Source organism: Rhipicephalus microplus, chromosome 2 (assembly GCF_043290135.1).
Source record: "Rhipicephalus microplus isolate Deutch F79 chromosome 2, USDA_Rmic, whole genome shotgun sequence".
NCBI lineage: Eukaryota > Metazoa > Arthropoda > Arachnida > Ixodida > Ixodidae > Rhipicephalus > Rhipicephalus microplus.
In genome coordinates, this window is record NC_134701.1 from 22263798 (window position 1) to 22277248 (window position 13451).

The window sequence follows — 13451 nt, forward strand, 5'->3', positions numbered from 1 at the left end:
CGAATTACCACCAGGTCAAGAGCGAATTCTAACTATTACCTCCAAGGACATCAACCGTGGCGACGTCTTGGTCTCACCATCATTTAGTTGCGTCGGTAAAGGCATCATTCTCGATTTCAGTGTAGTTCGGTTTCTAAATGGTTCCGCACTTGTCACTGCTGTGAATACAACATCCAAAAAAATTCTACTTCCTCAGAACACCACGGTGGCCTGCGTGACGGATCCCGAGCCTGCGTGCGTCGTGCCACTTCATGCCGTCTCTTCCAACAACAGCCCTAGGGGTGAGCCTGCTTCTTCCGCCTTTACTGCAGCCATTAGCGACGACTTGACATCTGCACAGACGCAACAGCTACTTGCTTTGTTAAAGAAACACGCAAGTCCTTCGATGTTTACTCCTCGACGTTGGGCCGCACTACTACTACAACGCATCGAATCCACACAGTCGGAACATCTGTTGTACGCCGTCGACCCTACCGCGTGTCTCCTGCTGAGAGAAAAATTATAGAAGAAAAGGTAGCTGACATGCTCAAACGAGACGTAATTCGCCTTTTATCTAGCCCTTGGTCGTCGCCGGTGGTTCTGGTTCGTAAGAAGGATGGCTGTGTGCGCTTTTGCGTCGATTACAGGGCGCTCAACAAGATCACTCGCAAGAATCTGCATTGACGACGCCTTTGATTCTCTACAAGGTGCGAAATGCTTTTCCAGCCTCGACCTGCGTTCCGCATACTGGCAAATTCTTATGCACAAAGAGGATAAAGAGAAAATGGCATTCGCAACCCCGACGGGCTATACGAATTCAACTTTATGCCTTTCGGGCTGTGCAACGCGCCCACTACATTTGAGCGCATGATCCATACCGTGCTGCGCGGCCTCAAATCGAAGACCTGTCTCTGCTACTTGAACGACATCGTCATTCTTTTGTCAACGTTTCCTCAGCGCCTGCAACGTTTGGACGACGTTCTGACGTGCCTTGCCGGCGCTGGTCTGCAACTAAACAAAAAAAAAAAATGCCGTTTCGCCATAAAAGTTATCTAGGTTTTGGGCCACTTTGTGACCAAAGGCGGCATTCGGCCGGATCCGGACAATATTGCTGCGGTGCTTCGCTTTCCGCGCCCCGAAAGGCCAAAGGAGTTGTGAAGTTTTCTTGGTCTCGGCTCCTATTCTCGCCGTTCTTACGAAACTTCGCATCAATAGCGGCTCCACTGCACCAGCTTCTTGCTTCCGACGTGCCCTTTCTGTGGTCGGAAGAATGTCAAACGGCATTTGACCTGTTAAAGTGTGCCCTCATGTCTGAACCTCTACTCCGCCACTTTGATGAGGCCGCACCGACTATCCTACATACGGGCGCTAGCGGCCGCGGTAAAGATGCCGTTCTGCTCCAACGCGACACCTCTTCACAAGAGAGAGTAGTTGGATATGCCAATAGAGTACTAACCACGACCGAGAAGAACTATACCGTAACTAAGCAGGAGTGCTTGGCTGTGTTCTGGTCAGTGCAAAAGTTCCATTCCTATCTCCACGGCCGTCATTTCAAGATTGTTATGGACCACCACGCCCTATGCTGGCTTTCCTTGTTGAAGAACTTGTCTGGACGCTTGGGTCGGTGGATTCTACGTTTACAGGAGTATGACTTAGATATCATTTACAAGTCAGGTAGAAAACACCAAGACGGCGACGCCCTTTCGCGCTGTCCGCTACCAAGTACCCAGCTCAGCATTGGTCAAAGTTCGGCCATCGCTTCTACTGCAGCCCCCACGCTCGCCTCAATAGACCAGCTATTATTGGACGACAAGCGCACACTTCACTCCTGCCAGTTGTCTGATCCGTACTGTAGGCGTATTATGAACCAGCTCTCAGAAGCTTCCCATCCACCTAACGTGCGGCATCGTCGTCAACTCTTGCGATTTAAGCTGGAGAATGGAGTCCTGTACCGTCACATCTACCAACCTGATGGTCAAAGCTGGGTTCCCGTGTTACCACACTTTTTTCGACTTGATGTACTTGAGGCCTTTCACGATGACTTGATTGCCGGACATCTTGATATTAAAAAAACTCACGACCCCATTCGAGCTCACTTCTACTGGCCCGGTATTTCTACTAGCATCGCGCGCTAGGTCGGTTCTTGTGTCCCGTGCCAGCGTCGTAAAATCCAGACAACTGCGCCCGCCGGTCCTCTGCAGCCAGTTTCGTGCCCCACTACGCCATTTGAGGTTGTAGGTATCGACATTTACGGCCCTATTCCCGTCACATCTACTGCAAACGATGGATAGTGACCGCCGTAGACCACTTGACATGCTACGCGGAAACATCTGTATCAACTGCCTCTGCTTCGGAAGTTGCGGACTTCGTTCTGCACGCCATAATTCTGCGCCACGGGGCCCCTCGTGTATTGCTGAATGACCGTGGAAGGGTGTTCCTGTCAGAACTGCTAAAGGAAGTATTGCGCACCTCTGGAATAACACACAAGACAGCTTCAAGCTACCACCCTCAGACCAGTGGTCTCACCGAGAGATTTCACCGTACTCTTGCTGATATGATAGCGGTCTACATCAGTCCAGATCACAAAAACTGGGATACTCTCCTACCATTCCTCACCTTTGCCTACAACACGGCCGTTCAGCGCACCACCGGTTATTCGCTGTTCTACCTCGTTTATGGACGTTCCCCTACTTTCTTCCTCGACGTTTCCTTTTTCAACAGTGACGTCAACTCGTCTCAGTCTTCCAGGAGGAATACGTTTCGAGACTAGCCCGGTGTCGCGATCGGGCTCGCATCAACATGGAAGCGCGACAGCAAGACCAAAAAATCATTTATGATGTATCCCATCGCCTTGTATTTTTCAGACCTGGTGACGAGGTGCTCCTTTTCACGCCTATTCATACACCTTGTCTGTGTGACAAGTTTCAGCCACACTTCATTGGGCCTTACATAATTATCGAACAGACTTTGCCCGTTAATTATCGTGTGACCCCACTTGTCATCCCAACAGACTGCCGTCACCGCACCACAGAGATCCTGCACGTGTCTCGCATGAAGCCCTTCAGGCGACGTTCTCTGCCACATTGTTTTGCTACGGCCAGGTTGGCCGCTTTGATGTGGAGGAATTAGTGTGGGCATTCGTTATGCACTTCTTCTCATATATGCATTATCATAATCATCATCATCCGGGTGGGTCCCTGTCCTCATCTTCACTGGGTGTCACCACAATCATTATCGGGTGTGTGCGCGCTCTGTCTCAGACTGGCCGTTCGCTGCTGAGCCCTTGGCTGAATAAACGCTGTCTCAACCCAGACGTCATAACATATCATAACATAACATATATATATATATATATATATATATAGCAACCTGTTTGGCGTACAGTGACCAACACTCTTTATCAGCAAAACAGGCTGATAAAGAGTGCTCCACACTTGTCGAAGTGGCTACTAGTGGGGGCTGACTGACACTCCCACGTTTAATTCTCACATATACCCAATAAAGTAGCTGTAGGAATAGCCGCCATGGTAGCTCGGTTGCTAGAGCATCGAACGCGTATTCGAAGATCGCAGGTTCGGTTCCTGCCCACAGCAAGTTCTCTTTTCATCCACTTTTGTTTCTTCACATTTTCATTGCAATTAGGTTTAATAACTTCCCCTATTGTTGCCTTGCATTATTGTCTGTTAGATCTCATTAATATTGTGTAAAACCCAGAAAAACTAGCCCTTAAGCATACACTTTCTTCCTTCATAATTTTGGACGCTAAAAGTCTTCAGCATCCAACTTCTTGCATTTCCTGCCCTAGTTTCATGTATGAAATGGCAATTATTGAGCCCCCACTGCCACATCTATCATCTCTATGTTAGAACCAGCGTTTTCTTGATTCAATACATTTTTGACTGTAGCAGAGCCTGAAGGGCAGCTTTGCCGCAATATGAGTGTGATGGGGTAAAGCATAGTAAATATTTGAGAGAGTCGCTGTCAATTTGACGTTGACTGCATTTGTCTTCGGGGAGTTTGAATTGTCAAGAATATTCGAAAAATATTTGAAATTTTGAATATTTGCACACCCCTAGCTTCTTTCTTATTTAACGTGATAGCGACCACGGACACTGGCAGTGCGCAACTCTAACACCCCTGTTATGATCTCATGACAGCTTTCACTGTAAATAAAGAGTTACAACTGCAGAATGCAGTGTTGAACTTCTACAAGTGAAAACAAAGTAACATGCTGGAAGTTTACTTAGAAATAATGCAATTATGTGTAAAGAATATCATATGGTATCAAAAATGGCATGATGGCATGGCTGAATTTTAGTTTGTAAAGCTATTAAAACAAAAAGAACATGAAAAATATTGGCAAGAAACACGCAGCTTTTCATAAAGGAACTTCCTTGCAGTTTGTGCCTTAACATTTGTGTCTCCCAATTGGTACTACACAACGTTACTTTCCAAGTTCCTGGGTAATAAACTCAATATTTGTGCTTGGTACTTTCCTGGTTGCATGCTATTCACAAAATGCTAGGAAGACATCTCATAGGCATTATTGATGTGCAAGAGAGCCAGCTAGGGTGTTTAAAACAGAATTCATTTGTGCTTGGCTGTATCTTTTAAGCAATGCTCTTTCGATGTCGCTAATAAATTATCACAATCAGTATAAAACAGATCCTTGTGGCACCCCTGTGACACTTCTGTGACAATGTCAGTCACAGATTATTCTGAAACACTACAACCTACGTATAGCAATTGCAGTTATTGTAAGTATCCTTTGGATGAAAGGAAGTAGAGTTCCCACATTTTTTCACCCGCAGGGGCGCCTGCGCAAGTAGGCGTTTGGTGTGTAGCGACACCACGGACCCGAGCTAACGGGGGAGTTTCGGCTCCCTCCCACGCCTAGCCGTGCGTGGCTTTGCCGTGTCCGGGGAAAAGGGGATCCTGGGGGTTGAGCCGACCCTGGGTGATTGGGCCTTTAAGGCCCCCCGGCAGAGGCAACACACCCCTTTGGCCCCGGCTTCACGTAGACGGCACCTCTGGGCTGACCCACCCAGGGGAAATCGGCAGTCGCCTTTTCCTATCTCTCTCTCGCTATATCTTCGTCTTTTGTTCTCACTTTACATCTTTCCTGTCTTCTCCTCACTTCATTTTACTTCCAATTTTTCCTGGCGGCAAGGGTTAACCTTGTGTGGCTATCCAAACCAGGGTAAACCATATTGGGTTATAGTAACTGCGTACTGCTGGCGTTGCGCAGACATGCCCACATGCTCTGCCACGTCCCCTTGTTGGACTCCGTGGTGGGTGGTAGGCGCCGTTACCGAAAAATACACATTTTCCTATGGGATCCTCGACCCCCTCTCTAACTGATCGTGCCTCGAAAAGGGTACGCACCGATGCAACTTCACTACTTTGGTCGAAAAACAGAGAAACTTTCCCAAAATACCATGTCCTCCACTGCGAACAATCATCTACAAAAGCTAGAGCAATCTCACCATTCCTTGTGGCCAAGTGCTTGAGAGAAACCATTGGAACCGGTTATAAGGCCACGAAGATGGCAAGTGGAGATCTGCTTCTCGAATTAAAAGACAAGGAACAGTACAATAAACTCTCGCACCTCGTAGCCTTTGGTAACATCCCCATCTCTGTGAGTGCACACCGTACAATGAATACAGTGAAGGGCGTGGTATCGGACGAAGATTTGATGACACTGAGTGAAGAAGAGCTTCTTGATGGATGGAAGGACCAAGGTGTAATACATGTCCAGCGCATCATAATCAGACGCAACAACAACGAAATAGCAACAAAGCACTTAATACTCACCTTCAACTCAACCACTTTACCTGAGACTCTCGAAACTGGCTATATAAAACTCCATGTCCGACCCTTCATTCCGAGCCCGAGGCGTTGCTTCAAATGCCAGCGATTTGGTCATGCATCCCAGAGCTGCCGAGGGCAGCTGATCTGTGCTAAGTGTGGCACAACCGGCCACAGTGCTGATGAATGTAGTCATGATGAGGTCCTCTGTGCTAACTGCGAAGGTAGTCACCCCGCATACTCCAGAGCGTGCCCAGCCTGGAAAAAAGAAAAAGAAATAATAACTGTAAAGGTAAAGGAAAATATCACATTCAAGGAAGCAAGACAACGGGTCTCACTAACATTGGCACTAAAAACACCTTTTGCCGAAGTGGTGCAACGAGGGACGGCACCACAAAGGCCCTTGGCATTTGCCCGGACCTCGCCTAGCGTGCCGAGGCCAATGCCACAAGCCCCTACGGCGGGAGCAGCTAGCGCTGCCCTGCCCACATTCAGCCTGTCCACACCAGCGACCTCGACAAGCTCTAACGGCAGCCAGGGCAATCACGAGGCCAAGGGGGCTTTATCGACCCCCAGCTCGGTTGGGACAAAGACTTCGTCGATCGAGGCGAAGTCTAAGCGGCGCACAGATCGCTCTGTAGAGCGGGCGTCCAGTGCCTCGCAAGAGGCTATGGACACCAGTTCATGCCAAACGGCGCAGGGAGCGCCGAAGGAGCGGCGAGCTTCTCTCGACCGCCCCAAAAAAGACAGAACGCCGATTACAGGGCCTGACAAAGGCCCTGTAAAATGAGCTAATCTCTGTCTTTTCTGCACACAGCACTTTTTCCCTTTTTTTTTTCACTATGGACAAAATCATACAGTGGAACGTAAGGGGAATACTTAGAAATTTAGATGACGTCCAAGAACTTCTGAGTAAGTTTAACGCGAAAGTGCCATGTGTGCAAGAAACACACTTAACTCTTAAGCACAAGGACTTCCTACGGCAATATATTATTTTCCGAAAAGACCTGGAGGATGCTGTCGTACCATCTGGCGGTGTAGCCATTATAGCTGATCGTAGTATAGCATGCCAGCATTTGAAGCTCCAAACAGCCCTTGAGGCAGTGGCCATTCGAGCTGTACTTTTTAACAAACTCATTACCATATGTTCTGTGTACATACCACCGCATCAACAGCTACACAGACGTGATCTAGAATCATTATTAGATGAACTCCCAGAGCCGTTCCTGGTTCTAGGTGATTTTAATGCACACAATGTCCTGTGGGGCGATGCTCACTGTGATTCAATTCAATTCAATTCAATTTTATTTCATCCCAAGGATGAGGGCAGGCTTGGGAGAAAAGTGACGTTTTGTCACTTGAGGAGAACCCGAGCCTCCCTAATACATGGCAAGCAACGTGGACATGGGTGAAGAAACATAGGCCATGAACATATAGGCAACGAACATAAGCCATGAGATGTTTAGCGCGGTACAAGTCGGAAGATGCATGTACAGTAATGCTATATACAGAGACTAATATGCGTAAGTAGTTCGGCACAAATTCCGAAGTACAATGCAAAATATGACGGAATACAGAATACTATATATATGACAACAATGCTATGCATAGAAATTGCATGTACACACATTCACATAAATATACACACACATATGGAGATGCATATACGCACATATATATACACATACATATACACACACATATACATATATAGAGAGTTCCATGAATGCCTGGACCACCATTTTCTCAATTTTCACGATAAAAGCACTTCCCTAATGTCACGTGCACTGCATTTCTCAAGGATTATTTTCGCCTCCAGTAATTTATTTAATAACAAAGGAACACTAAAACATAACATTTGTCGCCCAAAATTTGTTCTACAGAATGGAAGGTTCCAATGTTGTTGGTGACAAGTAGGGTACGGATTAGCATGCGTTTCCAGTTCAAAAATATCTAGGAAGGCACGATTGTTATGAAAAAGAGATTGCTTATATCTTATTGCTAGGGAATACTCGTAAAGTTTGTGAATTGGGACAATATTATAGCGCTGAAACAGTTCATCTGTGTGTGCATAGTAGTCAACATTTGCTATAAACCTGATCGCTTTCTTTTGTAGTCTGTATATTTTATTTATGTTGGTTGCTGTCGTACTTGCCCATACCAAAAGACAATAATTTACATGCGACAAAAACAAGCTGTTATAAAGTATTAGTTTAACAGAAACTGGAAGAAAATAACGCATTCCTGCAAGTATGCCCACACATTTTGATAGGTTGGTAATTAGATTATTAATCTGAGGATCCCACGACATTGTGCAATTAAAAAGTACTCCTAATGTTTTAACGGTTTCTACGATTTCAACAGCCGCGCTACCTATACGTAATCTATTGCTAAGGAAATCAGTCTCCGCGAATGAAAAACTACAGCTTTTGTCTTTGTTGCATTAATAAGTAATGAATTTCGTTCACTCCATGTGTTTAAGCTTTCTAGCGTAGTGTTTATAAGTGTGGTGATGGCAGTCATGTCATTACCTGTAAAGAAAATGCTGGTGTCATCCGCGTATATTATGTATTTAGCTTTGTCACTGACCTTAACAATGTCATTTATGTATAGGTTAAAAAGCAGCGGTCCTAGAATGCTACCTTGCGGAACCCCTGTGGTTATTGCCTGGAGAGAAGAAAATGAATCCTTAATTTTTACACATTGTGAGCGGTACTTGAAGTAAGATTTCAAGAGGGAAAGTGGAATGCCGCGAACACCATATACTTCTAATTTTTCAAATAAAGTATGATGACAGAGACGGTCGAAAGCCTTAGAAAAATCTATGAAAACACCAATGCAAAGTTCTTTACTCTCAAACGATTTAAGGATTATTTCTTTCTGAGCTAGTAAAGCAGTCTCCGTCGACCTGCCCTTCATAAAACCATGTTGAGATTGGGATATTATGTTAAACTTCATACAAAAATTCATAAGTCTTTTAAAAATAATTTTCTCCAAGCCTTTCGAGAATATGGGTAATATAGAAATTGGCCGATAGTTCGTAAGATCATTCTTGTCTCCTTTCTTATATAACACGCTGACAACGGACGTTTGCATTTGTTTTGGGAAACAGCCTGTTGATAGGGACAAGTTATAAATGTGAGAGAGCACGGGAGCTATGATATTGATTGCATGTTTGATCGGGGAAATCTGAATTCCATCTATGTCACGAGCGCTGCTCTGTTTTAGCGTGATGCGCGAGGACGTCTCATTGAGCAGCTCCTTTTCTCTTCTAGTTTATGTCTTTTAAATATAAAGGAGCCTACGTATTTTAGCTTTGCAAACAACACGTACTCCTCCATAAATCTTAGCATTTCATCACCTTCCCTTTTACCTGTTTTTAAGTGGAAAGTTCTTAAAAACCCTTATGGTAGTGACCACTTCCCAATCATCCTGAGTGCGCCGAACAAAGAACAACTACCCCCGCAGGTTCCTCGATGGAAGATTGACTCAGCTGATTGGGAAAGGTGTGGAAGTTTTACATACATGACATGGACTGAGCTGTCTGTCCAGACCATAGATGACTCTGTCACGTATTTTACAGCTTTTATACTTGATGCCGCATCTAAATGTATTGCCAAAACGAGCGGCATGTCTTCTAAGCGGCGAGTCCCATGGTGGAACGACGCATGCAGGAAAGCACGGACCACTCAGAACAAAGCTTGGGCGTTGCTTCGCGATTCCCCTACAGCAGAAAACCTGGAAAATTTCAAGCGGGTCAAATCACAGGCAAGGAAAACGCGTCGACAAGCTAGACGAGAGAGCTGGACAAACTTTATATCGAGTATCAACTCGTACACAGATGAGGGAAAAGTGTGGAATAAGGTCAAGAAAATTAAGGGCCAACAAACGTATTGCCTTCCACTAGTAAATAGCCTCGGGGAAAGCTTGGAGGATCAAGCCAACTTTCTTCGCACACATTTCGAACACATATCGAGCTCCTCACACTACTCCGAATCCTTTCAGAATTACAAGGCACGAATAGAAAAACAAAAGTTAGAAAGAAAATCCACAAGAAATGAGGCATACAATCAACCATTCTGCTTAGCAGAACTGCGAACAGCACTCAGCTGCTGTAATACCCCAGGTTCTGACAATGTAATGTACGCGATGCTAAAGGAACTCCGAAACTAAAGAAACCCTCCTCTGTCTTTATAATCGCATATGGTTTTCAGGTGTGATCCCCTCCTTCTGGAAGGAGGCTGTTATAATTTCAATTTTGAAGCAGAGAAAGGATCCCTCTACTGTATCAAGTTATAGACCCGTAGCGTTAACAAGCTGCCTCTGCAAACTATTTGAAAAAATGATTAATTGCCACTTACTCCACTACTTAGAAACAAACAAATTGCTCGACCCATGCCAGTGCGGGTTTAGAGAGGGCCGATCTACCACCGACCATCTTATACGTATCGAGGCACACATACGTGAGGCTTTTGTTCATAATCAGTTTTCTTATCTGTGTTCCTCGACATGGAGAAGGCCTACGATACCACGTGGAGGTTTGGAATATTGAGAGACCTCTCACACTTAGGTATACATGGTAATATGTTCAGTGTCATTGAAAGCTATCTGTCTGATCGTACCTTCTGCGTTAGAGTGAGCAATGTTCTGTCCCGAACATTTGTACAGGAAACCGGAGTGCCACAGGGTGGGGTGCTCAGCTGTACGCTCTTTATAATAAAAATGAATTCTCTCCGTCTGTACATTCCACGTAATATTTTTTATTCAACATATGTCGCCGATGTGCAGATAGGTTTTCAATCGTGTTCTCTTGGGATCTGTGAGCGACAGGTTCAGCTCGCCCTTAACAAGATATCCAAATGGGCTGATGAAAACGGGTTCAATTTGAACCCACAGAAAAGCACCTGTGTCCTTTTTTCACGAAAAAGAGGCTTGCACCTTGATCCTGAACTGGTCCTTAAGGGTGAGCGTCTACCCGTAAACACAGAATATAAGTTCCTAGGTATAATTTTAGATGCGAAGTTAACCTTTGTACCGCACATAAAACAACTTAAAAATAAATGCTTGAAAACAATGAATATCCTGAAGGTGCTGTCACGAACAGCGTGGGGAAGCGACAGAAAGTGCCTCATGAATCTGTATAGAAGCCTTATACGCTCACGTCTTGAGTATGGGGCAATAGTCTATCACTCTGCCACGCCAAGCGCTCTGAAAATGTTGGACCCTGTTCATCATCAAGGCATCCGCCTGTCCACAGGCGCCTTTAGAACAAGCCCAGTTGAAAGCCTTTATGTAGAATCGGACGTGTGGTCACTCCATCTGCAGAGAACTTATTCTTCCTTCATGTATTTCCTTAAATAAATGCGAACAGTGAGCAACCTGCATATTCCACCATCAACGACCTGTCCAGCTCTCAACTTTTTTACAATCGACCTGCAATGGCACACACGCCCTTTCTCGCTGCGTGTCAGAGACCTAGCTGAAGAAACAGATGTCCCACTGCTTGAATACCACCTCAGCCCCCCCGCTCTGCGGCTCCCGCCATGGCAGTGGCAGGTTATAGACTGTGACACATCTTTCGTAGCTGTCACAAAGCATGCCTCCCCCATACACATTCGGATGTATTTCTTAGAGCTGCAACATAAATATGACTGTCCAGAATATTATACTGATGCATCCAAGTCCCATACTGGCGTGTCCTATGCGGCGGTCGACCCATCCTTCTCGGATGCCGGCGTTCTGTCCACCAACACAAGCATTTTTACAGCCGAGGCTTACGCGTTATTCGTAGCCGTTAAACGCATCAAAAAATTGAATACGCCAAGGGTAGTTATATACACAGACTCCCTGAGTGTCGTAAAAGCGTAGAAAAAATCTTAAAAAACACAGAAACCCTATAATTATATCCCTCTATTGGGTACTCTGCGCGGCCTATACTTCCAAGCAACATATCGTCGTGTGCTGGGTGCCAGGACATCGCGAGATCGAAGGAAATGTGTTGGCCGACCAGCTCGCCACGTCAATTAACAGAAGCTCCGCCAACTGTTCAGTTGCTGTCCCTATAATGGACCTAAAACCAAACATATGAAAAAAGCTCAGGGCTTACTGGCAGAAGTTATGGGATCAACAAACTCATAACAAGTTACACTTGATTAAACCATACCTCGGTAACTGGCCACCCATGTCGAAAACACGCCGCACAGAGGTCAGTCTCTGTCGGCTTAGAATAGGACACACACACAGCACGCACACACACCTTTTGTCTGGTGGTGACCCACCCAGCTGTCACAGATGTGGCCGTCCACTTACCATACTTCACATACTCCTTGAATGCTCTGAGCTAGAGGCTTACAGGAAAAAACATTTTACACTAGCGTACAAGGAACACATATCCCTTCACCCAGCTATGTTTATTGGTCGCGAACCTCTTTTTAAGTATAATGCATTGAATGCATTCTTGGAGGAAGTAAATACTTTCCATGTTATTTACTCAAGTGATCGGTAGCACGGCCTCCGAAAGGAGGCTGCTGCTGCGGATGCTACATCCAAAAGAGCACCTGTCTCCCGGCCCTTGGGACCAAGGGCGCTGGCGAGAAATCGGTGCTAATTATAACGCTCCTATTTTATGATGTCATGACAATTAAAGACCCGTTCTCACCAGGCATGCTTCACTTCACTTTCATGATTTTAATAAATATATGTTTTACGCATCTTTAGAGCGCAGAACTTTAGGCCCTTTTACAGCCATTTATCATAACCATTGCTCTCATCCCATATCAATTCCTGGCGCTCTTTGGCCATCAATGGCCCTTGCGCCATTAAACAACATATATCATCATCATTCCCACATTTTTTCATCCCAACTGATTTATTGTCATTCAGAAAATTTAAATTAGCTTAAACTCCACAACAAAATATTTTCCCTAAAATATATTTTCTTGTATATTTTTTAAACATAGTTGAAGATGGTTGAGTGTATAATGGTACACTTGGCATGGAGTGACTGTTTTTAATAAAGGGAGGAAGTACGGCTAGTTGTAGTGCACTCGCAGGGGCACAGTGCCACACGATGTTTGGTGTACAAAAAGTGGCGAATGTTTAGTGTACCCGCTACAGTGGCACTATAATTTGCTTACTCCTGAGGTTGTTACAACTGTTCAATGTAGAAAAAAATATATCCAAGCTCGACATTTTTCTTTTTGGAGCAAGTTTGTTTGATGTGGCCATAGAGTTTCCTAAATATACACTAGCGGTAACTCTGGCGCTATTGTCTATGGAAGTTGCTACGCACGGTGCCTCAGCGAGCATGGGAATGGTGGGTAGTACACGGATTTGTTTATTTTCGTACTTCTGACTCCGTGTGTGTCCGTGTGGCTGGGAGCTATTTTCCCACGAAACAAAAAACAGCAAATGTCCAGCAGTTGCGCTTCACCACCTTATTCTATTATGCTTACCATTTCAAATCAGGTCACAAAGTTCCAAAGGGTTCGTTCTTTCCTTCAAAACAAAACCGAAACACAGCAATAAACGAAGGCACTACGATTCGAGGCCCCCAAGTACGAAAACTAGGCAAATCCTTGTACTACCAATCATTCCCTTGGTCGCTGAATGATCGCATGCCAGAGTACCCTCTAGTTAATTTTAGTAAACTCTATGGATGTGGC

General features: G+C 45.2%; 1 protein-coding gene across 1 annotated transcript in view; it reads left to right on the plus strand.

The window, feature by feature from the left end:
- Nucleotides 1–13451, plus strand: part of LOC119169180 (tyrosine-protein phosphatase non-receptor type 7) — a 165887-nt gene that overhangs the window by 140108 nt on the left and 12328 nt on the right. The window lies entirely within an intron of this gene.